Raw genomic sequence first — 27,632 nt, forward strand, 5'->3', positions numbered from 1 at the left:
GGGCAGCACCAGCAGGAGCCACCGCTATCGCAACCTGCAACCATTTTGCACTCCGTTTGCTCGTGCGGGCGTAACGCCTGCAGCACCAGGGGTTGAACCTGTGGGTTTCCCCCAGCTCTCCCATCAACGTGCCCAAGGCTGGTTCACTGTTTCACCAAGCATGTAGCTCAGGCTGACAGTTTATAATAAAGGTAGCCCCAGAAGCTTATTAACAGATTTAGAGCCGCATAAGATAACAAAGCCCCTTCTCGGAGAATCGTTAGTGAGCTATGGGACAGCCCCTCAGTACACATAAGCAGTCCTACCAGCTCTGAGGAGTCACCCTGCTTTGATCCTATAAAACAGGCAGCAGTACTAAACATTAAGCGTGGACATCATCTGTTGCATAACTGGAGGCCTGACCTCCTGCTCCTAGACCATGGAAATCAGCTGAAAGCAACATTTTTCTGCATGAGAGCAGAACAGAAACCCAGAAGACCAACGTACTTTACAAATGAGGGAAGGGGACTGGTATACAACAAAAAGCAAGAAAATGACTGAGCAGCAAGCTGCTCTCTCGTTACTGCTACAGTTTTAGCATTGATTTTTTTTAATGGCATACTTCATTCTTGCTCTTGCTGTCATGTCAATATTATAGATATGACCGCAAAGGGAGGTCTAGGCCTCCTGGAAAGAGTTTTTTAATGAAAGACTCAAAGGACAAACCGAATCTATCACTTCTGACCCTATGATGGGTGAAGCATGAAGTCTCGCTGGAACCCCCAAGAAGTCAAGCAGAGACGCAGATTTCCAAGCATCTCTCCCATCATCTTCTCATAATTTGCAAAGCGCATCAGGATCCATTTGTAAAGCACCATGTGGCATGGCCTTTATTTAGTTTCAAACATTTTATAAATTCATAAGATGAATGCTACACAGTTGTTTTGGAAACACATTTCACACTTTTCACCCTATTTCCCCTTCAACCTCAGCTTGAAATCCTATTTGACGTGGAGTTTAGGTTTTACATAAGGAAAAAAATTCTTGCAGCTGCTCTCTCCAAGCCATATTTCAAATATTGACTGTTAACATTTCGGCTGCAACAGCCCCGCAATCTGCAATTCAGAGCAGCCAGTCTTGTTTCTGTTCATCAAAACAGAAAATAGAGATCAACCCAAATAAACTGTTCTGTGACCAGGCTGGATTTTCAGCATGCTGCAGCAAGCCTAGCGTCCCTCCAAGATCAGCACATTTGCCATGAACCAGGCCAGCTCCAGGTGAGCATCACATCACACGCCCAGCTGATTACACAGCAGTTACCTGCATCTAACAAGGTTAATCAGGATTTTTTGGAAAAAAAAAAAAAGTCTGTTTTTCAGTAAACTAGGGCAATTCAAACATTCTTTCACACTGCACATAAAACCATCCCAGAAACGTGTAATCACCTAAAAGCCCAGTAAATACTCTATGGGGGGCGAACATCACCAATTTCACATGGAACAAATTCCGTATCATAAAATGAAATTAAGATTTTTTTTTTTCTCCAAAAGCATCACATTATACACTAATACACAACCAGAAGTGACTTTAAAGCACTGACACAAGTTTGTTTTTTTCCCCCTTCCTCTTACTGCACTGCAGCAAAGGAGTATGGCAGTTGTTTAATAGCACATAACAAAATTGCAGGACTGCTCATGGAAGAAAAAATTATCTTCAGGGGAGGGGGATTTAAATAGGTGGAATGCAATTACCTAAATTGAAATTTGGTGGTTAATGACCTCGTGCTTACAAAAATTACTACATAGCCCTTAATGATCAGAGCTTCCATTTTAAGTCTCATTGACAGTATTTCCAAACATAATGATCATGAAGCTCTGCCCTAGTAGAAAGCCAATGAGAAGATTAACAGGCTTTTAATTAATGTCCCCCCTTTTCTGCTGAGTTTTCAGGAAAGGTCAGGTGTTGCTCTGCCATGGTGAGTCAGCCTGCCTCTGCCTGGCACAAGAGTCTCATGGAGTTAATAGCCCAACGTAACAGGGGTGGAAAACTTCACAATAGGAAAAAAGCAGGCATTCTTGGCAGAAATTCTTTGAAGGTATTTGACTTTCATAGAAGCATCCCTTACAAAGGGGCTCGTTTCCTCATGGGGATAAGACCATGAGGAGTGATTTGCAGCCAGATCACGGAACTGTATGTTTTATACAATGTTGTCAATAAAATTGTGATGCCGAGAGCATATATTTACTTGCAAGAAAACTTGAGGTTGCAGAAACACTCCCTCTTTAAAAAAAGATAAATATGGGAACTACTTCGTACATGATCCATTCCTCTTACAGTCCTCTATAAGAGGGGAAAAAAAAAAACAGAGGAGCAGAATCCTCTCCACTCAGTCTCTGCCTTACAAATAATCTCCTAAATTCACCCAGCAACCCTGGGCGAAAATTCATGAAGCAATCCTTCCAAGAGGCTTCCAGCAGCGCCACCACAACCCTTCACACCTGTGTCACACATGGCCAGGTGGAAAGTCATCAACAGGTGACCAAGCAAGGCTTGTTCCTCCCCTCTGTAGCATCTGCTATGAAACAGTCCTTTTCAAAGTCAAGCACCACGCATGTACCCTTAAACGCTAAGATAAGCATACTGTGCTAAGCTCCTTGAGTAACACAACTCTAGGATATTAAAAACAAACTCCAAATTATGTACCAAACTGCAGGGATTGTTTAGATTGATTTATTTTTAGCCAGAAACATGGATGCTTTTCTTCCCCAACAGCCTTGTTCCTCAAAAGCAAATAAATCATCATCCCAAACGTGGCCTACTACTTTTCTATCATCTTCTGAGTGCAGTCTTTTCACGGACAGTAATCTTTCATGCTTTACTCTGAGCCCACCACACGCTGGGACAGGATTCCCAGGACACAGAGCTAGCACAGCCACACAGTAATTGAAAAGTAATGCATAATTCAGTACAAAGTTTAAAAATTTTAAGGAGCAACCAGTAGAAAGGAAAGTAGAAACCCTAAATCTCCAACAAATTCTGTCATAACCTGTGCTTGAGACTGTAAAACCTTTTTAAGAGCTTCTGAAATTTAAGACAAGAGTTCAGATCTGAAACCCAAACCTTTCACTGCGTTTGAAGTTCAAACAAATCTCCAGATTCATCAGCCATCTAAGGTCATCTGCTAACTGCACCTCCAGACTTCACTCGGGGTTTAGCTTCTCATCCTGAGAAGTCTCTTAACAATATTTTGCAAGTCTTTGTTGTGTGACCAGACACTCAGATTTAACCTAGCAATTGATACATCAAAACCAAAAACCATCTTTATGTATAACAGCCACCTAACTTGGAGCTAAGAAATTTCCAGGGGGGAAAAAAGAAAAACACCACCACATGAGATTTCTGGCCAGAAAAAGGTTTATGTAAAATTTCAGACCAACCTCTCTGATGATTCATCATCTCCTCCACTTCCTCCCACTTTGAAGGGTCCCACAATCCAAAGAGCAACAATTGCCCTCCGCCTGCTTTTTATATCGTTACTACCTAGTGACCTTGGTACTAATTAGCTGTGTAGGTGCCTATCGTTTGCAGGGCTCCCTTGCAGCCAAGGCACCGAGATTGAATGGGGACATGTGTGTGTGATTAGCGGCCTCCCTTGCATGGAAAGGATGTAATCACATCCCAAAGGATGTATGAGGCTCACCACCACGCTTATTAATATGTCCTCCACTTCATTTATGGCCAGAAATCATGATGAGACCTCTCCAGGACAGTGATGTCTGCTTGTGGGAAACACAATTGGTCACCATAGTACCTTGCAAGGTTGAGGAGTGGTGGTTCCTTGCAAAGAACAAGCTCAACTCTTACTAACCGTGTATGCCCAGAGGAGGGGGACACCTTGTCTGTTCATGGTGACCTGCCCACAAGCTCCTGAGCCAGCAGCTCCTCTCTCTGTCTCTGTGTGTGGGGAAGGGGAAGACAAGGCCTTTTTACAGCACTTTTCCCTATTTCTCCTTCTCCCCCACTCATCCCTCTGCAATCCAGGCTGTCAGCAGCTCTCTCTGAAGTCCCTTCTTTCATAAGCAGCTTCTTTTGAACACACATTGCAACAGCCGATGTTCTGTTTAAATGCAAGCCATGGACAAAATGATTCATTACATATGAAGGAAACTTCACTGCTTACCTGGCAGGTGTCCCAGGTGGGCAGGGAGAGGGGAGGGACAGGGCAGGAGGGAGCGGGAGGTGAGACGGGAGGAGAGGCAGCCTGGAAAGGATATGGGTTGCACACCATTTTGATGCACCAGTTCCGAGGGCTGGTGGTCTGCTTCAAGCAGAAGAAGACAACCGGGGCCAAGTCGGGGTAGGGGACGTCGGGATCTGGCGGGGAGGTGGCTTCTTCATCCTCGCCCAGCTCTGGGGAGGATGGGGGCTGCTCTGGCGGCGTTTGCTGCTCCGAGACCCCCAGGTCTACAGGCTCCAGTGGGCAGCTGGTGGAGGCGTTGGGGGGCTGAGGGCCCGCGGGCCAGGTGGAGGGAGGCTGGGGGATGTACTCTGCCATGCCCGCCACAAGCAAGAACCCCTGGAGAGGAGGAGAGAAAGAGAAAAACACATGAGAAAACAGAACCAGGGCACCACACACCAGTCCGCTTCTCTGCCAAGCCTCTTCTAGCTACTCCTCTCCAGAACTATTTAAATCTTCCCCATAACCTCTCGGATACCCTGGTATGGTCCTTCTCAGGTGATGGTGCCCACTCTTTGGAGCCAGCCTGAGCACAGAGCACTGCACTCTGGGGTGGCGTGGACCCATCATGACACACCACAACCAGCCTGCCCTTGAAATCCTTCAGATGATCCTCCCAGCCCCAACGTCAGCCCTGCTGCCCCAGCCATGCCCTTTCCCTGGGGACATTGGGCTGGCCCTGCACTACAACGTGCTTTGAGCAGGCTCCTCTAGACTAAGAGTGGCAAATATGTCAAAACCATACAGAACAGGTATTCATTTAAACAGGGAGCTGTAATGCAAGGTAGAAGCAGGAATTATACACAAAGGACCTTTTACTGGAGCTTGCGGAGCTCTCCTACACCAGAGCAGCAGAGGTAATGGGAAGGTGGGTTGCAAAAGATATTCAGCTAACTAGGAAGGTCAGGGAGTGCTGGTGGGTGCAGGAGGAGCAGAACAACAGGTCTCACTCAGTGGCATCTGCGTGCTGCAGAGCACCGTGCCTGAGCTGAAGAACATCATTTTGCTGATTGGGTGCACTTAACAGCAGCCTTATTCTGGGAAAATGCAAAGCCAAATGTTTTCCATTAAATAACACAGTGGAAGTGGCCTGTCAAAGTGAGGGGAATGAAATAAACTCCAGGGTCTGGCTTTGGAGGGGTGTTACAGTGACACTCTCGGGGGGTGCTTGCACAACAACTGCACAACGGTGGCCTGAGGGGTGCTTTCTACCTTTTGCCCTGGTAGTGTGCTCAGAGCTTCTCGAGTGCCCATGCTACAAACACAGGTTTGAACACAAGAGCCCTCACACACACTGCAAACCAGAAAGAGCCAACCAGCAGCCAGAAAGGATGTGTCCCTACTGAGACCCATTGCACAGAGCCCACCTCATCACCCTCTGCTCCCACAACCTGGCCATAGGTTTTCCTCCCAGACGTTCAGCTCAGTCTCCTTCACTTCAGGATCATGCAACCTCTGTGTATCTCTGCTGGTGCTGCTCTGCCCTGCCTCACTGCACTCCTGATGTTTCAGCCTGAGACCCCTTTCAAGGCCACCCTGCTGGATCTGTGATCTGCAGGGCTCTCCACGACCATCTCAGGTCCAGCCAACCTTTCTGCTGTGGGCTGCACTCCTCCTTTATCCCCAGTTAAAACGCTCCAAGCCACCCTATTCCCTGGGCCCCCTGCTTCCCACAGGCACTTTGATCCAAAGCTTTGCTTGTTCTTCGAGGCTTGGTATTTGTCAGAACAAAGAGTAGCAAGTGCAGAGGTTTAGCAAGCAGACATAGTGTCCCTTAGGGGATAGCACTGAGACTCTTTGAATTCATTACCCCAAAGGCCTGCAGCTATTGGAAAGCAACACGTGTAGTGTCTCCTGACTGGCTTTGGGATGTTGATTGTATTTTTTTAACCCTTCTGACAAAAGCAGGAACACACCTTTCCCATCCTCCAGCACCTCTGTTTTCGCTTTCACCAGGATTTTAATTCTGAGCACCCATGCAGCTCCTCATACCACTTTTCCCATTCCCTTTTCCCACCAGCTCCCCTGCTCTGAGCCAGCTCCCTTGCAAACTATTAACATGCTGTGGTTGAGCCCAGCTTCTTTCCCATTAACAACACAGAGGAGAAAGGTTAGCAGGGACAGCCGGGAGAAATGACTTATTACAGCGCTCAGAGCATCCACGCTGACGAGAGCATGACAATTCCAGAATGCAACGTACAAAGCTTCATAATTAACAATACAACTGAGCAAAGGAATGGGAGAAACAACGCCATTAGCATTTCCCTGCTTCACCTCCAAGCAAACATTGATTCTCCATCTCACCACTGCCAGATGCAGCTGGGATTTTGGGAAGCAGATCTGCCCAAGGCACCTCAGCAGACGAGACCACGTCTAAGAGGGGTGGCTGGTGGAGAAAGGCACGGGCTGACGGATCATCACAGATCAAGCACACACACACAAATCAGGCAGTGGCCACATCACACGCAGTTTATCTGCTCCAATTTGTGCTGCCCAGAGTGACTCATTTGAGGTCCTATGGACGCAGAGCCAGGTGAATCCCTTTGGGAGTCCTGACACTAAACGCAGCCTTTGAATGACAGCTGCCCCTTCTCGAGACTACATCCTGCTCCAAACCAGCTCTGAGGCTGTGATCAGGGTGTATTTCCTGCTCTAAGCAGGATTTATACTCTGGGTCACAAGAGGGAGAGGGAAAACCCAAGCAGTGGGGCACTCGCAAGCTCTTTAGGCAGAGCCAGTCCTCCTGTCTCAGCTGAGAAAGGGCAAGAGAGAGGTTTTCCTGCTGGAGACAGATCCATGATCCTCACCACCAGCAGCTCAGAGGCGGAGGTTGGAGGGAGACATTTCTGCTGTTTTGGCCAAGCTGCAGCTCACGCAATGCTGACATTTTCTCTGAGACTGCAATTACTGGCCTTCCCATGCTGTGTAGCAACCAGGGTGAACCTTCTGCAATATTTCAGCCCATTTCAAATCAAAACCAGGTAAGATAAGTTTAGTACATCCACAGTAAAACAAGCACTGTGGGACAGGGCTCACGCCAGCTAAAGTAAGGTACTGGAAAGACCGGACAGGATTATGATGCTCCATATCTCACCTTCGGGATGGCTCTGACCATCCCACAAGCCCCTCACTTGAGGACATCTCTGAGCACGTGGTGTATTTATGAGTGCAGGTGGATGTGCCTCAGGGTGGCCAGTTGCACGTGGTTGTGATCCTATAGTTGGTTGCTGCTGTGGGGCAAGCGCTGGCTGTGTTACCTGTGACGCTAGGGTCTGGCTGTGGGGATGCGTTAGGCCTACGGGTTTCACACTGAGTGTCTGCAGTGTTTCAGTGTAATTAGTTGTACACAACTCCCTCTGTGTTCGTGTTTGTCTGCTGTCTGCACAGTTCTCAACCCGTTCATGGGAGGCAGAGCCCCGCTTTCCTCTGCCCGTGTGTGCATGGAGGTGTGTCTGTGTGTGTGTTGGTGAGGAACAAGGAGAGTTTTTAGCAGTTAGCCCACATGTGGCCAATGATATCTTTCTGATGTCTCCATGATTTGAAAGAGGAAAGGTTTGAAAGATTATTTTATTTTACATCTCTGTCTTCACAGCACCTTCTCATGCAAAGGGACGTGGCAGAATTCAGCAGAAATCACTCCAAACTGTGCCCAAATCATGCAGGCCTGGTGCACTGCCTGAAACACATCCCCCACGGCCTGCACCACAGATGGTGCCCTGCGGCTGCAGGAGGGACAAGCCCAGACCTCCTGGGCTCTCCCACCCTTATCAACATGGCTGATCACAGCCTCACACGGCCATTAGAGCCCCATCCTGGCCATGCTTCGGGCCTTTGTCCGTGCCACGGCAAAGTGGGCACCCTTGGCCAAGAAGGAAATGCTGCAAAGATCACTCAAGTTGTTGCTGGTGAGATGGAAGAAGAAAAGGCACGGGAGCAGCACAATCCCAAATACACAGGCACCCAAAAATGACCTTTTGGAGAAGACTCCCCACTCTAGCAGACTTATCCATGGGGAAGCTTTTCCCTTTACAACCTGCTTGCAGCAATGCCTCCTCTGTGACACCAGCCCTTTCCATGCGAGTGGATTCCCATCATGTCCTTTCACTTAAACCACATCAGCAATGAAGATTTCAACTAAGATGGGTCTGATAGGGCGGTGAAGAGGAAGAAAAACCCTTGTGGGCCCCCAGGCGGTGATGGCCTCAGAGCTGTCCTCACACCCCCAGCCCTTGAGCTGGAATACAACGTGCTTGCTGGAGAGGCAAAATGTGCACATATTGTTTGTGCCCCATGGTCGTTCCCCACATGGGATGGGGGCACGAAGCTGCAGGTGGTACAAGCACAGGCGGTGGCCAGTGCTAGATAAGCTCTTCCCTTTCTGCACATCCAGGATCAAACCTTTTTGAGGTTGCAGGGAGACCCCGCAAGACCCCCTGCTCCCCCTCACAGAGCTGTGTTGGATGTGAGCTCCCACCCTGCCCCACCACCAGGCTTTGTTCCAACCCTCTCACATCTGGAGAGGACATCCTCTGGGTTGGAAAGGCAGATGGGGAGAGGTAGGAGCTCATCTATAGGGAACACATCGCTAAGGGATTTGGGGAGCATCAAGTCAGTTATAACTTATACCTCTCCCCTCCCTATAAATTACCATCTCCCCTCCTGCCTCCAAAGGAGATACTCTGCATAAACCCAGATGCACATTTGGAACAAACTCTGCCAAGAAACAAAAACAGGAAGGATGCTGAAGCTGTGTGCAGTACGATGACACCCCAGCCTCTGCTAGTGAACAGAGAGGGGATACGGGAGAGGAATGGGGCTATGAAGATGGGAATCATCTGGAAGCACAGGGGAGACAATGCTGGCAGCCTTCCTGCAAAGGCCTATGGGCTGTTAGGTTGCAGGTCAGTAGGCAGACCTTATGATGGCTCTGCACATCCCACATGATTTCACTGCTGGCTCTGCTACTCATTTGTATGAGCCTTAAAAGTCCTCTTCTCTCCCGGCTGCGACCAGGGGAAAGAAAAAAAAAAAAAAAAAAGACAAAATAACTTAGATGGCTGCTTGAATAGAAACCACTGCAACTGCCACACCTGACCCCTGTAGTCCAAGTTCAATCCCTCTCTATAGCAGGCAGCCTTGCAAGAAAACTCGGTCCTAGAAAGTCCATAAACACACAGTGTTCCCCCTTCCCAAATTTCCTACCACCCCCACTGCCAACTTAGAGCAACTCTGGAGACAGAATACCAAAAAAAAAAAAAAAAAAAAAAGTGCCAAGGAAGACAGGTAATTGAGGACCTCACCATTGTCCCAAATCCTGATGCTGGGAGGGAAGGAGAGACGGTGCTGGGCAGCACACACTGCACACCCCGCACAAGCAAAGACAAACCCTGCACCAAAATGAAGAGGGCCCCATCCATCCCTGCCAGCCTGGCCTGAAGGAGGGTCTGCTCCTAGCCTGCATCGTGGCAAGGGGTTTCATTGAGCCTGGCACAACACCTGGGAAATGCTTAACACGGCTAAGCCCACCTGTGCTCCCTGTACAAGGCTGTTTTTCTAGCCACAGCCAAACTCTTACACTTCATAGAAACAAAATAAAACACCTTCCTTTCCCTCCAACAATTGCACCACACAGAGAGTCTCAGATTCCACATCACAGCTGCAAAATCCCCTTCCCCACCTTCCCACCACACAGCTTGGCAGCTCCTCTCCATCCTGTCCCACTCTGCGGCCAAAACCCCAGACTCCAAGGGTCTCAGGTGGAAATGCCACTCGCTAGCCCTCCCCAGGATGCCCCATCGAGTTTTACTTCGGGGAACAGCAGAGCAGGATCCTGCAGCACCAGCTGCTGCCAAGAACACCAGAGAGCTTTTCCCACCAGCAGCACCTATGCTCGCCCACGGGCTGGCTCTGACCTGCAAAGCCCCTAATGACAGAGCCTGGCTTGGCCAAGGGACCAGCTCCCTCCTGTGCTCCCCTCATCACAGGCAAGCACTGAGGCATTTTCTGAGATCTCCTCATTACAATTAGTCCCTGAGGCACTGCTCTGATTGCTCTTCAGGGCACACCGCAGTGCTTCAAATACGGTGGGCTGATGAGTACCAGGAAAGCAAGGAGTTTATTACCAAGTTAGTGGGTTGATTTATGTGGTCTGAGTTATGATTAGAAGGCTTAAATACATTTGGTATTGGTCTAAGACATTTTTCAAGCCACCATGCGATTTCTAAGAGCTTCAAGGTATGCATTTCAGACACAGATGAATAAACTGAATTAGCTGACTCTATTAGGTCATTACAAACAACCACACACCTCTGCATAGCTGGGGAAAAAACACTCTGCTTTCCAATAACAGGCTGGGGTTGTGTACAACTTAAACACTCGTAAAATCCCCCCTGTGTTTTCCATCTTACGGATGTGAAAAATATACAGCCAAGAGAGGGAACTATCTGATCTTGCAGAATCACCTGTGCTACTTGATTTCTGAGCCCATCGGTTGGACCCAGCAGTTTTAGTAACACTCTCTGCAAGCACAGCCGTTCACCTGCTCGGTTAAATTTGCAGGATTAGGACTTGGATTTAATAAAAGATCAAATTTACTTTAAATCAGCGGCCAGCCCTTTGAAAGAGCCAACACTGCGTGTGCATTTCATGAGTTTCCAGCTGTAGATACTTGTTCCCTGTGAGGAAAATGAATAGAAATTGGTTTCAACAATTTTTTCTCCAGAAAAAAAAAAAAAAAAAGAAAAGAAAAAAGAAAAGCTGACCAAGCAAATGGCTTATTTGCAGCAGAGCCTGGAATTGAAAGATTTTCCCAAAATCAAAGATGGCAAGGGCTCAGCCTGAGCCACCCTTAGTCTGGGAAGTCCTGCGGGGTGGGACAGGGCTGTAACGTGACGCAGGACTGCAGGTGAGGACCAAGTCACACTGGGCATGGATGCAGATATTCTCCAAGCCCAGATCAGACAGCAGAAATGCAGCCAGCTGTGAAGTGGGTTGGTGAAAGGATGGAAGGAGCCAGGAGGAGAGGAGAGGCCACAGCTCAGAGCACAGGTGTGTTGCCAGCACTTTTTAGGATGCTCGGGGCTGGACCAGCGGGGAAGGCTCAGCTCTTGGAGGAGACAAGGACAGGGATGCAGAAAAGCTCGCCCAGCATCAGGGGTGCACCCTTGCAGCCCAGCCACACTCCTCATGTCACAGCGGAGGCCACTGTGCCTATCCAGAAACACCCACGCAAGCAGCGAGCTCCTGGTGAATCAGCATCCCCCTCCCGCAGCGCTTCTCCTCGACGGCTGCAGCGGCGCTGGCCTTGCTCCAGCCGCGTCCACTGCCCGAGCCCCCGAGGGCAGCAGCCAGGGGAGACTTTGTGTGAGTTGGCACTACCCCTGCTTTGCATCATGGCACATCCAGGCTCCACGAGGCAAACCAACGAGGTGCTGGCAGATCAAATCTCTCCCCTCGTCTCCCTTCCTCTCCTCTGGGATGCTCACCCTGAGACCTGCCGGTGAGATGCGTGCATCCTGGTGATCTGCAGACCAAGATCTGCAGGGAAGCTGCTTTTGCCAGCCTCCAGCCAGGCCACGCTCCCTGCCAGCTAGGAAGGGAACCCAAGGCAGAGGCCAGATCCAGCCCTGTCTGACCCCCACACACTTCCCTGGGGCAGAGGATGGTGGCTCCACACCGCCAGGCAAGTACTGCTGCTGCTCTTAGGAGCCTCACGGTGCACGTGCCACGAAGCTATGGTGTTATTTCAATGGCAAGAGAGCAATAAATGCTCTCAGCCCAGCAGCACCAGCCCTTGCAGGCAGCGGGGAGCCATCTCCTGCCGGTGTCTGCCCTCCTGCCGAGGGAGTGGGTGAGAGATGCTCAGGAGGTGTCCTTAAAACGTCAGGGGGAAAGGGGTAGAAAGGGGACTCCTCAATTCCCTTCCTGAGGAGCTGAATTCAAAGTTTTCTTGCAGGTGGGGTGTTGAGAAGATGAGGAGCCTGCGGGTTTCCTTCTGCTGCTAGAGAAGTTCACACTTTGGAGGGAAAGCAGCAAGGGGTGGGGGTCTCCAGACCCCTCCCTTCTCCCAAGGTAACAAACCCTTACTCCCCAGCCCAAATTTAAGACCGAGAGCTCTGCAACAGCACGCAGAAACAACTGACAATTAACATCGCAGTCTTCCATGCGACAGAGAGACAGAAGCGCTAGCAACCCCCAGATCAATGAGAAAAACACTCCTTATTAGCAGAGAGAAAATGCAGAGCAAGTTCTGCTTTTTGATGTTTATCATTTTTCTTTGTAATAATTTGCAAGGAAATGATGCATGTTGTTTTTCCTTTTTTCTTTTTTTTTTTTTTTCCAAGCCCCTGGTACTTTTCACACAGCTGCTGTTACCAAGAAGCAAAAGGTCTCCATCAAGAGTGTTACAAAAAACAGTATTGGCAGAAAATATGTCAGATAATTGCCAGTCACCGATGTCTGACATTATTTCTGGTTCTCTTCTTTTTTAATTTTCCATTTCTCTTCCCCCCCCCCCCCCTCGACTCCAGCCAACAGCTTCCAGTGATGTACAGAAGATGATGCATTTGCTATATTAAAGTACATCCTATTCCCTGTCCCTTCTCAGACACTTTGGATGTTGCACACACAATTCAAACGCAATAATCATCACAAACAAACCAAGGAAAGGCAATTTATGAAGCCCAAATCCTGGACCCAACTCTCACTTGGCAAAGAAACAACAAAAAAAATATCCCGAACCCAAGAAGCCCCTAACCAGTGAGATGGTTTAAAGAAAAGTTATATATATACAAGTCTCCGACAGTTACCTCTCCAGGGAGGAGGTTTTGTAACCCTTCCTCTTTCCCACTGTCCTTCCCCATCACAACATCACAAACTAAGCAAGGCTCAATTTCAAATTCCTGGGATTATCCACGCTCTCTGTATCATTTTTAGCCACGTAGAAAGAGATGCTGGAAATGTGTGACAAACACGTTCTCTCCTCTAATTGTCCGTGGACGTGAATCGCTGGCCACAGGCTCGTTCCACCACCCCTGCCCAGATCACACACCAAAATCAATTCTTGCTACTTGTTGGGTAAACAGAGGCAGCCTTACATACATGGGCACCGCACACGGACACACACGGACAGCTGGGCATGCACAGGGAAATAACTTTCCTCTCCGGAAAGCCAGAATTGTCCACATTACAGACATGTCTACCCCGAGCCTTTACTTCTGCCGGGGAGGAAACAGGTAGGAAAGCAAAGAGGGGTGATGCAGGTACATGGGTGGGCGCGGGTCCCCTACGAGAAGGGAAGCAAAAAGGAGCGAAACAAGACAGACATAAGGTTAGCCAGGTGTGCATGCTTCTCACCTACCTTTGCATGGAAAAGAAATCTCCAAGGGAGAAGTGTCCAAGTCAGAGAAGCAAAATAAAACACTAATGAAGACGGTTTGAAAAATTCCCCACCGGGAAAAAAAAATAATAATAATAAAATTAAATTAAAAAATAAAAAAATAAAAAGCCCCCCCGCCCCCACCCCCCTCCTTGCACACGGGCACACACACACACACACACACACCTCAGCACCCCGGGGGGTGGGGGGGAAAATAAAAGAAAAAGATGAGGATCAGCTGAGTGACGGGGAGCAAAGGACCTGCAGGCAAGGACCGGGGAGTTGTGTTAGATCCGGAGCTGCGAGTACTGAGCGTGTGCAGGAAGGAGATGGTTTAAAAGGAGAATACATGTTAAGAAATTGTGGCTGCTCAGGCTGGAGTCTGAAGCTCCGCTGTCCAAAAAAAAAAAAATAATAAAATAAAAAATAAAATAAAAAACCACACAAATAGGACCTCTTCCTTCGCGGGAGGGCTCGGGGGGCTGCGTGTGGCTGTGTGTGTGTGTGTGTGTTTTCCAGGTGGGTGGTGTTAAGAAGTGACAGAAGCTTCCTCCCGAAAAGCCCCGAGGGTCAAACCGACGGTGGGGTGCTGGAAGGCGCTGGTGGTGTGGGTGGGGGCAAGTTCGGCTGGTCGGCGGTGGGGATGCGAGGAGGAAGGGCCGGTGTGTGCTTTCTGTCTGTCTGTCTCGCTCTATCTGTGTCTTATGGTATGTTCACCGGCGGCTCGCGGAGCGACTGCACAGCGAGAATAACTGTACGGGCATAGAGGGAGAGAGAAACGCCGTCCTTACAGTGACACCAAATGTCTTTAGGGGAAACCTACAATTAGAGGCGCACAAAGTAGGGATTTCGGGGGAAGGGGAGAAATCTCCCCGCACACACAGGTGCGGGGGGTCTCGGGACAGCCTCTTGTCCCCTGCCCTCAGCCCTCTCTGCCTCCCTTCCCTGATAGGCACTGGCTTTGGTGTGCTTGCCTTGCCCTGCACTGGAGAGTGTGTGTCCCTCCCAGGTCACAAAGCAAACAGAGCAGGCAAACACCCTCTGGGGAGATTTAACACAGCAACCTGAACCCCCTCCCTCAAAGTCAGCCACCCACCCCGCTCCCAAAACTGCTAGGGGAGCTCAGGGGTGGGCACAACCCACTGAAAATTACTTTCCTGCTGTGTTTTGTGTTGCTGTGGGGAAACGAGAGAGGTGGACAAAACCCACAAGGATCCCAGCATAGGAGGCCTATATGGAGTGCTTCAGCCCCGTCTCCCCCCACCAGCCCCATCCCGTGGCCGAGCAGCTACGCAGATCCTTCTCCAGCTCTTCCCCACCAAGACGAAGACTGAGCCAGCTGACGCAGACATTGTGCTCACGGCTGGAAGAGCTGGGTCAGGGTAATTAACACTTCTGACCTAAAAATGGCTGGGAAAGCAGGCACTTCGATCTGGCTGCGAAACAGGCCCTCTGATGTTAACTCTCCGTGGGACGGGCACGGAGCAGGCCCACCTTCTGGTAAAGCCATGATCTAGGGTGAAAACCACCCGCCATCCCCACATGGCATGGCTTGGCCTTGCCACAGGCCTTAAGCAGAAGCCACAGAGCCCAGGGCTGCTTTTGGCACCTAGGTTAAAGTCCCTCGAGCCTCAAAGACAGTGGTTGGCCCTGCCACGGCCCCTCGCAAGGCCCTGAAATGCCTTTGGATCAGAGGCAGCAGCCGCTGCCCACTTCCAGCAGAACAGGGTTGTGTTTTATGGAGCGTCTAATCTTGTTTCCTCTCCTGAAAGATGAACTCGGCCCTCAGAGGATCCTCAAGGTGCACCAGGAGTGCTAAAAGAGAAGAGAGAACAGAGTTGTAAATGATGGGAGCGTTGCAAGCATCAAAAGTTATCTGATTAACAACCTGCCTGAAAAACTGCTTTTCCTCTCAGAGCTTCTGAAAAGGGCTGCGGATGTACAGTAAGCCCATGCATCAGCCTCAACCTGGGGGGAGATTTAATTCAGGAGAAATATTCGTGCTGGTGGGAGCTCTCCTTGTCTCGCACTGCGTGCTGTAGGACGCTGAGTCCAGCTTCATCATCCCAAAAGTCAGCTGAGGCAGAGATGAACTCTCTGAATGCTTTGGTGCCTGGCATGGGCAACATAGGCAGTTGCAGTCCCATAATACACACACCTGTGTGTGCCTTCCCCAGCCCTACATATGCCAGAGGGGCTGGCTGACCTTCTAGTCTGTTCGTCCCTATAAGTCCACCCTGGCTGCAGAGGTCAATCCCCTTGGCTTTCTGTCTTCCCCCTCACCAGCCACAGGATATTTGCCATTACCTCTCCTCATAAAAAGGCATCTGCGATTTCTTCTTGGGAAGCAGAAGGGCTTCAATTCTGTCCCCGAAATGATGAATCTGAGCATTATATGATTTCAGATGCCTGCAATTCACCAACAAGCCCCTTCAGGGGGAACAGGGAAAAAATGCAATTGAATTTATTCATGCATGAATATCAAATGAGAAAAAGAGAATGAGGAGGAGGGCAGGAGAAAGAGGGAGAGGGTGAGAGAGGAGGAAGAAAGGGCAGCAAGGAGAGGCAAAAGAAATGAAATTGTGAAGGAAGATGCAGGGAACACGCAGAGGGGGACAGGGATGCACATTAACATAAAAGGACAACCTGCGGGTCATCCCTGATGCATACATCCCAGGACCATGCCTGTTTGTTTTCCAGTCTACCCACACCACAAGGATCAGGTGTAATGCTTGAACTCCCACTCAGACAAACCCTCCAGATCTACAAAAACATGGGGTAGGCACAAAAGGAGGGGAGAGGGAAGGAGGCTGGGTTGGGAAATGGAGTCATGCCATGCATCCCATCACAAATTTGGTGGCGAAATGAGTGAGCCTAGGGCAGCTCGTGCTCCTGCACAGAAACAAACCCAGAGCAGAGCCCCTAATCCCTACACCCCTTCCACCAGGCAGGATTTCTGTCAGCTCCTGGGGATGGGATGGAGCAGAATAGAACAGAACAGAGCAGAACAGATGTGAGCATGGCACACGTTGGTCCTACACGCACATCCACAGCACTTCCAAGGGTCCCTCTCTGTCTCCTCTGCAATTTTTGAGTGGAACAGCAAATCCCTTTCACCACCCAGGCCAGCAGCACTGGCTGGCAGGTCAGTAAGTATGAGATCCACTGTGAACAGCACCAGAGAGGGCACCAGGTGCGAGGCAACGGGCAGGAAAGGGGAAGCATCACCCACGCAGAGAGGCTGCAGGGTGAGGAGATGCATCCTTCTGCCCAGCAGGTCTGCAGGTGGCTGAGAGGAAGCTGAGCCTGCAGCCCTGGATTTAGAGGCATCCTATGGCCAAGCCCCAGGGGCAGCAACCAGCCAGGGCTGAGCCCATCCCCAGACACCCGGCAGGGAAGAGGAGCGGCCAGGCAGCAGCAGGCTCTTCCACGGCGCTCCCAGGTGGGGCAGCAGGTCCAGCATCTGTTGCCGCCGCGGGTTTGTGTTTGCTGCTTCCAGGAGACGGTGCCCAGCTTTTCCCACACCCTTCAAAATAGAAAGAGAAAAATAAAATGAGGGAGAGAGAGAGAGAGAGTGTGTGTAAGCTCTGACGTGAACCTAACTTTAGATCCAAGGGCTGATGACTCACTCCGCTGGGGGAGAAGTGGCTGAGCTGGCTGTAGGTTTCTGTTTATATACCTCACTGAGCTAAATATATAGACTGAGAAGTTCTTCTGTTCTAGCCCAGCAGCTTCAATCTGCATATTATCCCTCTCAATCTTAATGTTCCCTTTCCTCCTAAATCTCTGCCTCTTTCCCCTAGCATTGCCTTCCTAATCCCCTTTACGCTTGCTGTGTTGTAGGAAATGGAAGCACCACACGTCTCCCCACCTTCCCCTCTCCCTGCTGTCTGTGGTTAGGCTGGCGGGGGATTTCTGGAGTGATTCAGTGTTGTGGCTCTGAAGCAGAGCTCCTCACACAGATCTGCCGGAGCATTTCCGAGCTGGCCGGGTGCTCCCTGCCAGCCGTGGGGCCAGCAATCAGACCCACAGCTCCCAATCCCAGTGGTCACACAGCTCCCAGGATGGATGTCAGCTCCCTCTTGGAGGTCCCTCATCCCATTGCTTCAGTGCTGAGCTTTTTTTTAACCCGTCATCTACTGCAGACTCCACCCTATAAAGCAAGGTACCCACAGCAAGAGGCTGTTCCTTAGCATCTCTTTGCAGGCAGCGGAGGCTGAAGATGGCCCCCATCGCTTGATGAAGGCAGAGCATCGTACGTGTGGGAGAAGAGGCCCCTCAAGAGGTGTAACGTTGGAGATGGGGCATGAGACAGACCACGATGTGGCAGGGGAGGGGAGGCTGGAGAAGGTGGAGCACAGGAGGACCATTTGGGCTGCACTGAATGCCACCGTGAATCAGCAACATCTGCAAGCTGTGCCACCCCTTCTCCTCTCCTCCCCTTACCCCAAAGGGGTCAAGACAAGTGGAGAAGGGGATAGTGAAAGAGAAGAGCTTGGAAAGAGGTGAGGAGGGAAATATAAATGAATCCCTCTGGCAGAGGAGAGAAACAAAGAGCACAAGGGAAAAAGGAATCCCTGCCCCCAAAGGTTCAGCTGGAGGCATGGTGGCAGACAGCCTTCTAGACAGGAGACAGAGACCATGCAGGAAAAGGTGGTGTGTTAGGAAAAACAGCAGCAGAGAGGAAAAGCGTAATGAGGGTGTGTGTGTTTGAGGGAGAGGTCTCCGAGGGATGGAATTCAATTTAGCCCAACAGCTCAGCCTAGGAAAGGAAGCTCACCGCTGCAGTTTGCCAAGCTGCTGCTGGGAAGAGGAGCACTGCCTTCAAAAGCCGGGGGCGAATTTTCTCTGGATGTGAGCCTGTGGGATCCGTTTGTGGGATCTGGCTCTGGGCTTCCCCAAAGCATCCCATGGGCTCAGGCCCAGTCTCTATGGGGCTGTCCCACACAATACATGGGGTGCCAGTTTGCCCCCTTGCTCAAAACCTTCTCACCTCCTCTCCAAAGTGCCCGAGAGACAGTTTCCCAGCTGGTTGGTGAGCACCATCCAAAGGGCAGCTGCGGGGAGCCTGGGCACAGCAGCCCCATAACCTCGTACGCCAGCAGGACCATGGCAGGGAGCTAAAGTAGCTCTCTTCAGCCTCCCTTCAGCAGATCCTCCAGGGAGCAGAGGAGAAGGCAAAGGCTGAAGAGAGAATGAGTGAAGAGAGCAAGGCTGTCTCTCAGACAGCAGACAGTCCTTCTTTATTCTTAACTCTTCCAGGCTTGGTGCCATGCTCTGCATTTATCCCGGGTGCTTTGTCCCAGCTGAACCTGGACCCGTGGTCCCTGACCATGGCTTTGGATCCAGGAGAGCCTTGGAGGCGAAACAGCTGAGTGCCCACAGCCAGCTGAGTGGCAGATGGCAGCAATGGGCTGAAAAGTGAGAGAACAGCTGGGGTGAATAAAGAAAATGGAGAAAGAATTAAAAAAAAAAAAAAAAAAGGAACAAAGGCAATCTTGTGGTGCCACCTCTTGATAGGTTTGCACAACATAGCCTGGCCCAGGAAGCTCTGGGTCCAAGCACAGCCACCTCCCAGAGCACAAAAGCAGGAGTAGAAAGGAGGTTGAAAACGGGGTTGAGATTCACCTTCCTCCAAGGTGAAAACTGCTTACACCCAGCGATTCTGGTCCTAGGCTCCAGGGCAAGAAAAAAAAAAAAACAAGATCAGACCGCAGGCCATAAGCTGAAAGGGACCTTTTCTATTGCAGGGACTCTTCCCAGCATTATCTGTTTGCGTCTCTGCCTGAAGCACGGCACACACTCAGCGCCCCTTGTTGACAGGAACACACTCTCCCATGTACTTGAAGCTACCGGTGAGGAATTTTCTAGGTCCAGAGGTAGCTGTTGTGCTTTTCTCTTCTCTTGTTGAGCTACAAAACAAGGCATCTTCTCCAGCATTTTTCAGCTGGAGAGGCATTACATAAGCACTTGATGAGGGAAACAGATCTAATTAGCTCTCTGCTCAGAGATGAGGAACCTGAGGCCCAGAGAAAGAAGATGATCAATCCAACATCACGCCTGGGATGCCCCAGCTCAGCACCCACACGGTAGGTAGTCCCGTACCAGCACCCGGCTGGGGTCCCCTGGATAAACATCTCACCACAAATAAAAAAAACAAACCTCGTACTGCAAGGGGAGGATGTTTCCACCGCACAGCTGCACAGGTGCATTTCTCACTGCGATGGATGGTCTCCTTTTCCGCTGAGACGGAGCATCGATAGAAAGGATGATCTCGGATTAGGTCAACTGATCCAAAGTGGCAGCTCCTCTGCTTCTAACCCTCCCCAAGTCCCACAGTCCTCTTGGGTGTATTTCCCAAACAAGCAAGAAAATAGAAGAGACAGAAAGATATAAATATTGGAGACCACACTTGAGCTACAGCAGTGCCTGAGGGAGAATTAAAGAAAGCAAAATGAAATCAGAGAACAGTTTATCAGATGCCAAGTTAGAAAGGGACAGGCGTTATTTTCAATAATGAAAATCACTGCTCCACATGCCGGCTACTGACCTGCTCCCTCCCCCTGCTCCTCCAGAAAACTGGAGTGGTTGGAAGAGACCTCAAGATCATCGAGTCCAGCCTCTGACCTAACACTAACAGTCCCCACTAAACCATATCCCTAAGTTCTACATCTAAACGTCTTTTAAAGACTTCCAGGGATGGTGACTCCACCACTTCCCTGGGCAGCCTGTTCCAATGTCTAACAACCCTTTCGGTAAAGAAGTTCTTCCAAAGATCCAGCCTAAATCTCCACTGGCGCAACTTTAGCCCATTCCCCCTCATCCTGTCACCAGGCACGTGGGAGAACAGGCCAACCCCCACCTCACTACAGCCTCCTTTAAGGTATCTGTAGAGAGCAATAAGGTCGCCCCTGAGCCTCCTCTTCTCCAGGCTGAACAAGCCCAGCTCCCTCAGCCGCTCCTCGTAGGACTTGTTCTCCAGGCCCCTCACCAGCTTCGTCGCCCTTCTCTGGACCCGCTCAAGCACCTCCATGTCCTTCTTGTAGCGAGGGGCCCAAAACTGAACACAGTACTCGAGGTGCGGCCTCACCAGAGCCGAGTACAGGGGGACGATCACCTCCCTAGCCCTGCTGGTCACACTGTTTCTGATACAAGCCAGGATGCCGTTGGCCTTCTTGGCCACCTGAGCACACTGCTGGCTGATATTCAGCTGACTGTCCACCATCACTCCCAGGTCCTTCTCTGCCTGGCAGCTCTCCAACCACTCATCTCCCAGCCTGTAGCTCTGCTTGGGGTTATTGCGCCCCAGGTGCAGGACCTGGCACTTGGCCTTGTTGAACTTCATGCAGTTGACCTCAGCCCATCGGTGCAGCCTATCCAGATCCTCCTGCAGAGCCTTCCTACCCTCAAGCAGATCGACACACGCACCTAACTTGGTGTCATCTGCAAACTTACTGAGGGTGCACTCAATGCCCTCGTCCAGATCATTGATGAAGATGTTAAAGAGGACCGGCCCCAGCACTGAGCCCTGGGGGACGCCACTAGTGACCGGCCTCCAACTGGACTTGACTCCATTTACCACGACTCTTTGGGCCCGGCTATCCAGCCAGTTTTTAACCCAACGAAGCGTGCGCCAGTCCAAGCCAAGAGCAGCCAGTTTCTTGAGGAGAATGCTGTGGGAGACGGTGTCAAAAGCCTTGCTGAAGTCAAGGTAGACCACATCCACAGCCTTTCCCTCATCCACCCAGCGCGTCACTTTGTCATAGAAGGAGATCAGGTTCGTCAAGCAGGACCTGCCTTTAATAAACCCATGCTGACTGGGCCTGATCGCCTGCTTGCCCTGCAAGTGCTGCGTGATGACTCCCAAGAGGATCTGCTCCATGAGCTTCCCTGGCACTGAGGTCAAACTGACAGGTCTGTAGTTTCCCGGGTCTGCCCTCCGGCCCTTCTTGTAGATGGGCGTCACGTTTGCTAGCCACCAGTCAACTGGGACCTCCCCCAATAGCCAGGACTCTTGATAAATGATGGTAAGCAGCTTGGCCAGCTCCTCTGCCAGTTCTCTCAGTACCCTTGGGTGGATCCCATCCGGCCCCATGGACTTGTGCACATCCAAGTGCCGTACCAGGTCACCAACCAGTTCTTCGTGGATGGTGAGGGCCACATCCTGCTCCCCATCCCCTTCCACCAGCTCAGGGCACTGGGAATCCAGAAAACCTGAGCCACGTGTTTAACAGGTGGGCTTTCTGTGTACTCTCTGTACCCCTCCCTGCCACTGTAAGGATAAACGAAAACACCACCTGCACTCCGGATCCATCCACTAACCGTCCCAGCCCCCTAAAGTCTCGTTTGATAGCCTTCAGGCTTCTCTCTTCAATGTCGTCACTACCTGCCTGGACTATCAAAAAAGAATAGTACTCAGAGGGGCGTACCAGGTTCGGAAGCTTCCCGGCACCGTGCCTGACCCTTGCCCCAGGGAAGCAGTAGACTTCCCTACAGGTAGGGTCAGGCCGTCAAATACGGCCCTCTGTTCCCCTAAGAAGAGTGTCTCCCACAACAATCACCCTTCTGTATTTCTTGGTGAAAGCAGTCCTAAGGTGTGGAATTGACCTCCTTGCCCTGGACATCATCCTGGGAACACTTGCTACCTCTTCCTCACCCACAGGGCTCTCGAGCTGAAGGGCCGCAAAAATGTTACATAATGGAGCGACTCTGCGCCCCAGCGACTCTGCGCCCCAGCGACTCTGCGCCCCAGCGACTCTGCGCCCCAGCGACTCTGCGCCCCAGCGACTCTGCGCCCCAGCGACTCTGCGCCCCAGCGACTCTGCGCCCCAGCGACTCTGCGCCCCAGCGACTCTGCGCCCCAGCGACTCTGCGCCCCAGCGACTCTGCGCCCCAGCGACTCTGCGCCCCAGCGACTCTGCGCCCCAGCGACTCTGCGCCCCAGCGACTCTGCGCCCCAGCGACTCTGCGCCCCAGCGACTCTGCGCCCCAGCGACTCTGCGCCCCAGCGACTCTGCGCCCCAGCGACTCTGCGCCCCAGCGACTCTGCGCCCCAGCGACTCTGCGCCCCAGCGACTCTGCGCCCCAGCGACTCTGCGCCCCAGCGACTCTGCGCCCCAGCGACTCTGCGCCCCAGCGACTCTGCGCCCCAGCGACTCTGCGCCCCAGCGACTCTGCGCCCCAGCGACTCTGCGCCCCAGCGACTCTGCGCCCCAGCGACTCTGCGCCCCAGCGACTCTGCGCCCCAGCGACTCTGCGCCCCAGCGACTCTGCGCCCCAGCGACTCTGCGCCCCAGCGACTCTGCGCCCCAGCGACTCTGCGCCCCAGCGACTCTGCGCCCCAGCGACTCTGCGCCCCAGCGACTCTGCGCCCCAGCGACTCTGCGCCCCAGCGACTCTGCGCCCCAGCGACTCTGCGCCCCAGCGACTCTGCGCCCCAGCGACTCTGCGCCCCAGCGACTCTGCGCCCCAGCGACTCTGCGCCCCAGCGACTCTGCGCCCCAGCGACTCTGCGCCCCAGCGACTCTGCGCCCCAGCGACTCTGCGCCCCAGCGACTCTGCGCCCCAGCGACTCTGCGCCCCAGCGACTCTGCGCCCCAGCGACTCTGCGCCCCAGCGACTCTGCGCCCCAGCGACTCTGCGCCCCAGCGACTCTGCGCCCCAGCGACTCTGCGCCCCAGCGACTCTGCGCCCCAGCGACTCTGCGCCCCAGCGACTCTGCGCCCCAGCGACTCTGCGCCCCAGCGACTCTGCGCCCCAGCGACTCTGCGCCCCAGCGACTCTGCGCCCCAGCGACTCTGCGCCCCAGCGACTCTGCGCCCCAGCGACTCTGCGCCCCAGCGACTCTGCGCCCCAGCGACTCTGCGCCCCAGCGACTCTGCGCCCCAGCGACTCTGCGCCCCAGCGACTCTGCGCCCCAGCGACTCTGCGCCCCAGCGACTCTGCGCCCCAGCGACTCTGCGCCCCAGCGACTCTGCGCCCCAGCGACTCTGCGCCCCAGCGACTCTGCGCCCCAGCGACTCTGCGCCCCAGCGACTCTGCGCCCCAGCGACTCTGCGCCCCAGCGACTCTGCGCCCCAGCGACTCTGCGCCCCAGCGACTCTGCGCCCCAGCGACTCTGCGCCCCAGCGACTCTGCGCCCCAGCGACTCTGCGCCCCAGCGACTCTGCGCCCCAGCGACTCTGCGCCCCAGCGACTCTGCGCCCCAGCGACTCTGCGCCCCAGCGACTCTGCGCCCCAGCGACTCTGCGCCCCAGCGACTCTGCGCCCCAGCGACTCTGCGCCCCAGCGACTCTGCGCCCCAGCGACTCTGCGCCCCAGCGACTCTGCGCCCCAGCGACTCTGCGCCCCAGCGACTCTGCGCCCCAGCGACTCTGCGCCCCAGCGACTCTGCGCCCCAGCGACTCTGCGCCCCAGCGACTCTGCGCCCCAGCGACTCTGCGCCCCAGCGACTCTGCGCCCCAGCGACTCTGCGCCCCAGCGACTCTGCGCCCCAGCGACTCTGCGCCCCAGCGACTCTGCGCCCCAGCGACTCTGCGCCCCAGCGACTCTGCGCCCCAGCGACTCTGCGCCCCAGCGACTCTGCGCCCCAGCGACTCTGCGCCCCAGCGACTCTGCGCCCCAGCGACTCTGCGCCCCAGCGACTCTGCGCCCCAGCGACTCTGCGCCCCAGCGACTCTGCGCCCCAGCGACTCTGCGCCCCAGCGACTCTGCGCCCCAGCGACTCTGCGCCCCAGCGACTCTGCGCCCCAGCGACTCTGCGCCCCAGCGACTCTGCGCCCCAGCGACTCTGCGCCCCAGCGACTCTGCGCCCCAGCGACTCTGCGCCCCAGCGACTCTGCGCCCCAGCGACTCTGCGCCCCAGCGACTCTGCGCCCCAGCGACTCTGCGCCCCAGCGACTCTGCGCCCCAGCGACTCTGCGCCCCAGCGACTCTGCGCCCCAGCGACTCTGCGCCCCAGCGACTCTGCGCCCCAGCGACTCTGCGCCCCAGCGACTCTGCGCCCCAGCGACTCTGCGCCCCAGCGACTCTGCGCCCCAGCGACTCTGCGCCCCAGCGACTCTGCGCCCCAGCGACTCTGCGCCCCAGCGACTCTGCGCCCCAGCGACTCTGCGCCCCAGCGACTCTGCGCCCCAGCGACTCTGCGCCCCAGCGACTCTGCGCCCCAGCGACTCTGCGCCCCAGCGACTCTGCGCCCCAGCGACTCTGCGCCCCAGCGACTCTGCGCCCCAGCGACTCTGCGCCCCAGCGACTCTGCGCCCCAGCGACTCTGCGCCCCAGCGACTCTGCGCCCCAGCGACTCTGCGCCCCAGCGACTCTGCGCCCCAGCGACTCTGCGCCCCAGCGACTCTGCGCCCCAGCGACTCTGCGCCCCAGCGACTCTGCGCCCCAGCGACTCTGCGCCCCAGCGACTCTGCGCCCCAGCGACTCTGCGCCCCAGCGACTCTGCGCCCCAGCGACTCTGCGCCCCAGCGACTCTGCGCCCCAGCGACTCTGCGCCCCAGCGACTCTGCGCCCCAGCGACTCTGCGCCCCAGCGACTCTGCGCCCCAGCGACTCTGCGCCCCAGCGACTCTGCGCCCCAGCGACTCTGCGCCCCAGCGACTCTGCGCCCCAGCGACTCTGCGCCCCAGCGACTCTGCGCCCCAGCGACTCTGCGCCCCAGCGACTCTGCGCCCCAGCGACTCTGCGCCCCAGCGACTCTGCGCCCCAGCGACTCTGCGCCCCAGCGACTCTGCGCCCCAGCGACTCTGCGCCCCAGCGACTCTGCGCCCCAGCGACTCTGCGCCCCAGCGACTCTGCGCCCCAGCGACTCTGCGCCCCAGCGACTCTGCGCCCCAGCGACTCTGCGCCCCAGCGACTCTGCGCCCCAGCGACTCTGCGCCCCAGCGACTCTGCGCCCCAGCGACTCTGCGCCCCAGCGACTCTGCGCCCCAGCGACTCTGCGCCCCAGCGACTCTGCGCCCCAGCGACTCTGCGCCCCAGCGACTCTGCGCCCCAGCGACTCTGCGCCCCAGCGACTCTGCGCCCCAGCGACTCTGCGCCCCAGCGACTCTGCGCCCCAGCGACTCTGCGCCCCAGCGACTCTGCGCCCCAGCGACTCTGCGCCCCAGCGACTCTGCGCCCCAGCGACTCTGCGCCCCAGCGACTCTGCGCCCCAGCGACTCTGCGCCCCAGCGACTCTGCGCCCCAGCGACTCTGCGCCCCAGCGACTCTGCGCCCCAGCGACTCTGCGCCCCAGCGACTCTGCGCCCCAGCGACTCTGCGCCCCAGCGACTCTGCGCCCCAGCGACTCTGCGCCCCAGCGACTCTGCGCCCCAGCGACTCTGCGCCCCAGCGACTCTGCGCCCCAGCGACTCTGCGCCCCAGCGACTCTGCGCCCCAGCGACTCTGCGCCCCAGCGACTCTGCGCCCCAGCGACTCTGCGCCCCAGCGACTCTGCGCCCCAGCGACTCTGCGCCCCAGCGACTCTGCGCCCCAGCGACTCTGCGCCCCAGCGACTCTGCGCCCCAGCGACTCTGCGCCCCAGCGACTCTGCGCCCCAGCGACTCTGCGCCCCAGCGACTCTGCGCCCCAGCGACTCTGCGCCCCAGCGACTCTGCGCCCCAGCGACTCTGCGCCCCAGCGACTCTGCGCCCCAGCGACTCTGCGCCCCAGCGACTCTGCGCCCCAGCGACTCTGCGCCCCAGCGACTCTGCGCCCCAGCGACTCTGCGCCCCAGCGACTCTGCGCCCCAGCGACTCTGCGCCCCAGCGACTCTGCGCCCCAGCGACTCTGCGCCCCAGCGACTCTGCGCCCCAGCGACTCTGCGCCCCAGCGACTCTGCGCCCCAGCGACTCTGCGCCCCAGCGACTCTGCGCCCCAGCGACTCTGCGCCCCAGCGACTCTGCGCCCCAGCGACTCTGCGCCCCAGCGACTCTGCGCCCCAGCGACTCTGCGCCCCAGCGACTCTGCGCCCCAGCGACTCTGCGCCCCAGCGACTCTGCGCCCCAGCGACTCTGCGCCCCAGCGACTCTGCGCCCCAGCGACTCTGCGCCCCAGCGACTCTGCGCCCCAGCGACTCTGCGCCCCAGCGACTCTGCGCCCCAGCGACTCTGCGCCCCAGCGACTCTGCGCCCCAGCGACTCTGCGCCCCAGCGACTCTGCGCCCCAGCGACTCTGCGCCCCAGCGACTCTGCGCCCCAGCGACTCTGCGCCCCAGCGACTCTGCGCCCCAGCGACTCTGCGCCCCAGCGACTCTGCGCCCCAGCGACTCTGCGCCCCAGCGACTCTGCGCCCCAGCGACTCTGCGCCCCAGCGACTCTGCGCCCCAGCGACTCTGCGCCCCAGCGACTCTGCGCCCCAGCGACTCTGCGCCCCAGCGACTCTGCGCCCCAGCGACTCTGCGCCCCAGCGACTCTGCGCCCCAGCGACTCTGCGCCCCAGCGACTCTGCGCCCCAGCGACTCTGCGCCCCAGCGACTCTGCGCCCCAGCGACTCTGCGCCCCAGCGACTCTGCGCCCCAGCGACTCTGCGCCCCAGCGACTCTGCGCCCCAGCGACTCTGCGCCCCAGCGACTCTGCGCCCCAGCGACTCTGCGCCCCAGCGACTCTGCGCCCCAGCGACTCTGCGCCCCAGCGACTCTGCGCCCCAGCGACTCTGCGCCCCAGCGACTCTGCGCCCCAGCGACTCTGCGCCCCAGCGACTCTGCGCCCCAGCGACTCTGCGCCCCAGCGACTCTGCGCCCCAGCGACTCTGCGCCCCAGCGACTCTGCGCCCCAGCGACTCTGCGCCCCAGCGACTCTGCGCCCCAGCGACTCTGCGCCCCAGCGACTCTGCGCCCCAGCGACTCTGCGCCCCAGCGACTCTGCGCCCCAGCGACTCTGCGCCCCAGCGACTCTGCGCCCCAGCGACTCTGCGCCCCAGCGACTCTGCGCCCCAGCGACTCTGCGCCCCAGCGACTCTGCGCCCCAGCGACTCTGCGCCCCAGCGACTCTGCGCCCCAGCGACTCTGCGCCCCAGCGACTCTGCGCCCCAGCGACTCTGCGCCCCAGCGACTCTG

At 55.3% G+C, this 27,632-nt stretch overlaps 1 protein-coding gene and 1 long non-coding RNA gene across 4 annotated transcripts in view; both read right to left on the minus strand.

Annotated features, from left to right (window-relative positions):
* Positions 1–3,486, minus strand: part of CACNA1I (calcium voltage-gated channel subunit alpha1 I) — a 142,722-nt gene extending 139,236 nt beyond the window's left edge. For all 3 annotated transcript variants that reach the window (XM_072037385.1, XM_072037387.1, XM_038180105.2), the window contains exon 1: positions 3,417–3,486. The gene's annotated coding sequence lies outside the window, so the exon portion shown is untranslated. The remainder of the gene's footprint in view (positions 1–3,416) is intronic.
* A 773-nt stretch (positions 3,487–4,259) lies between these two features.
* On the minus strand, positions 4,260–19,514 carry LOC140002450 (uncharacterized). Its single transcript, XR_011809067.1, has 4 exons — positions 18,586–19,514; positions 15,900–17,118; positions 13,575–15,407; positions 4,260–4,555 (listed from the first exon to the last, which is right to left on the minus strand). It is a non-coding gene; the product is annotated as an uncharacterized lncRNA (long non-coding RNA).
* Positions 19,515–27,632: the final 8,118 nt, after the last annotated feature.

This window comes from Anas platyrhynchos, chromosome 1 (assembly GCF_047663525.1).
Source record: "Anas platyrhynchos isolate ZD024472 breed Pekin duck chromosome 1, IASCAAS_PekinDuck_T2T, whole genome shotgun sequence".
NCBI classification, from domain to species: Eukaryota; Metazoa; Chordata; class Aves; order Anseriformes; family Anatidae; genus Anas; species Anas platyrhynchos.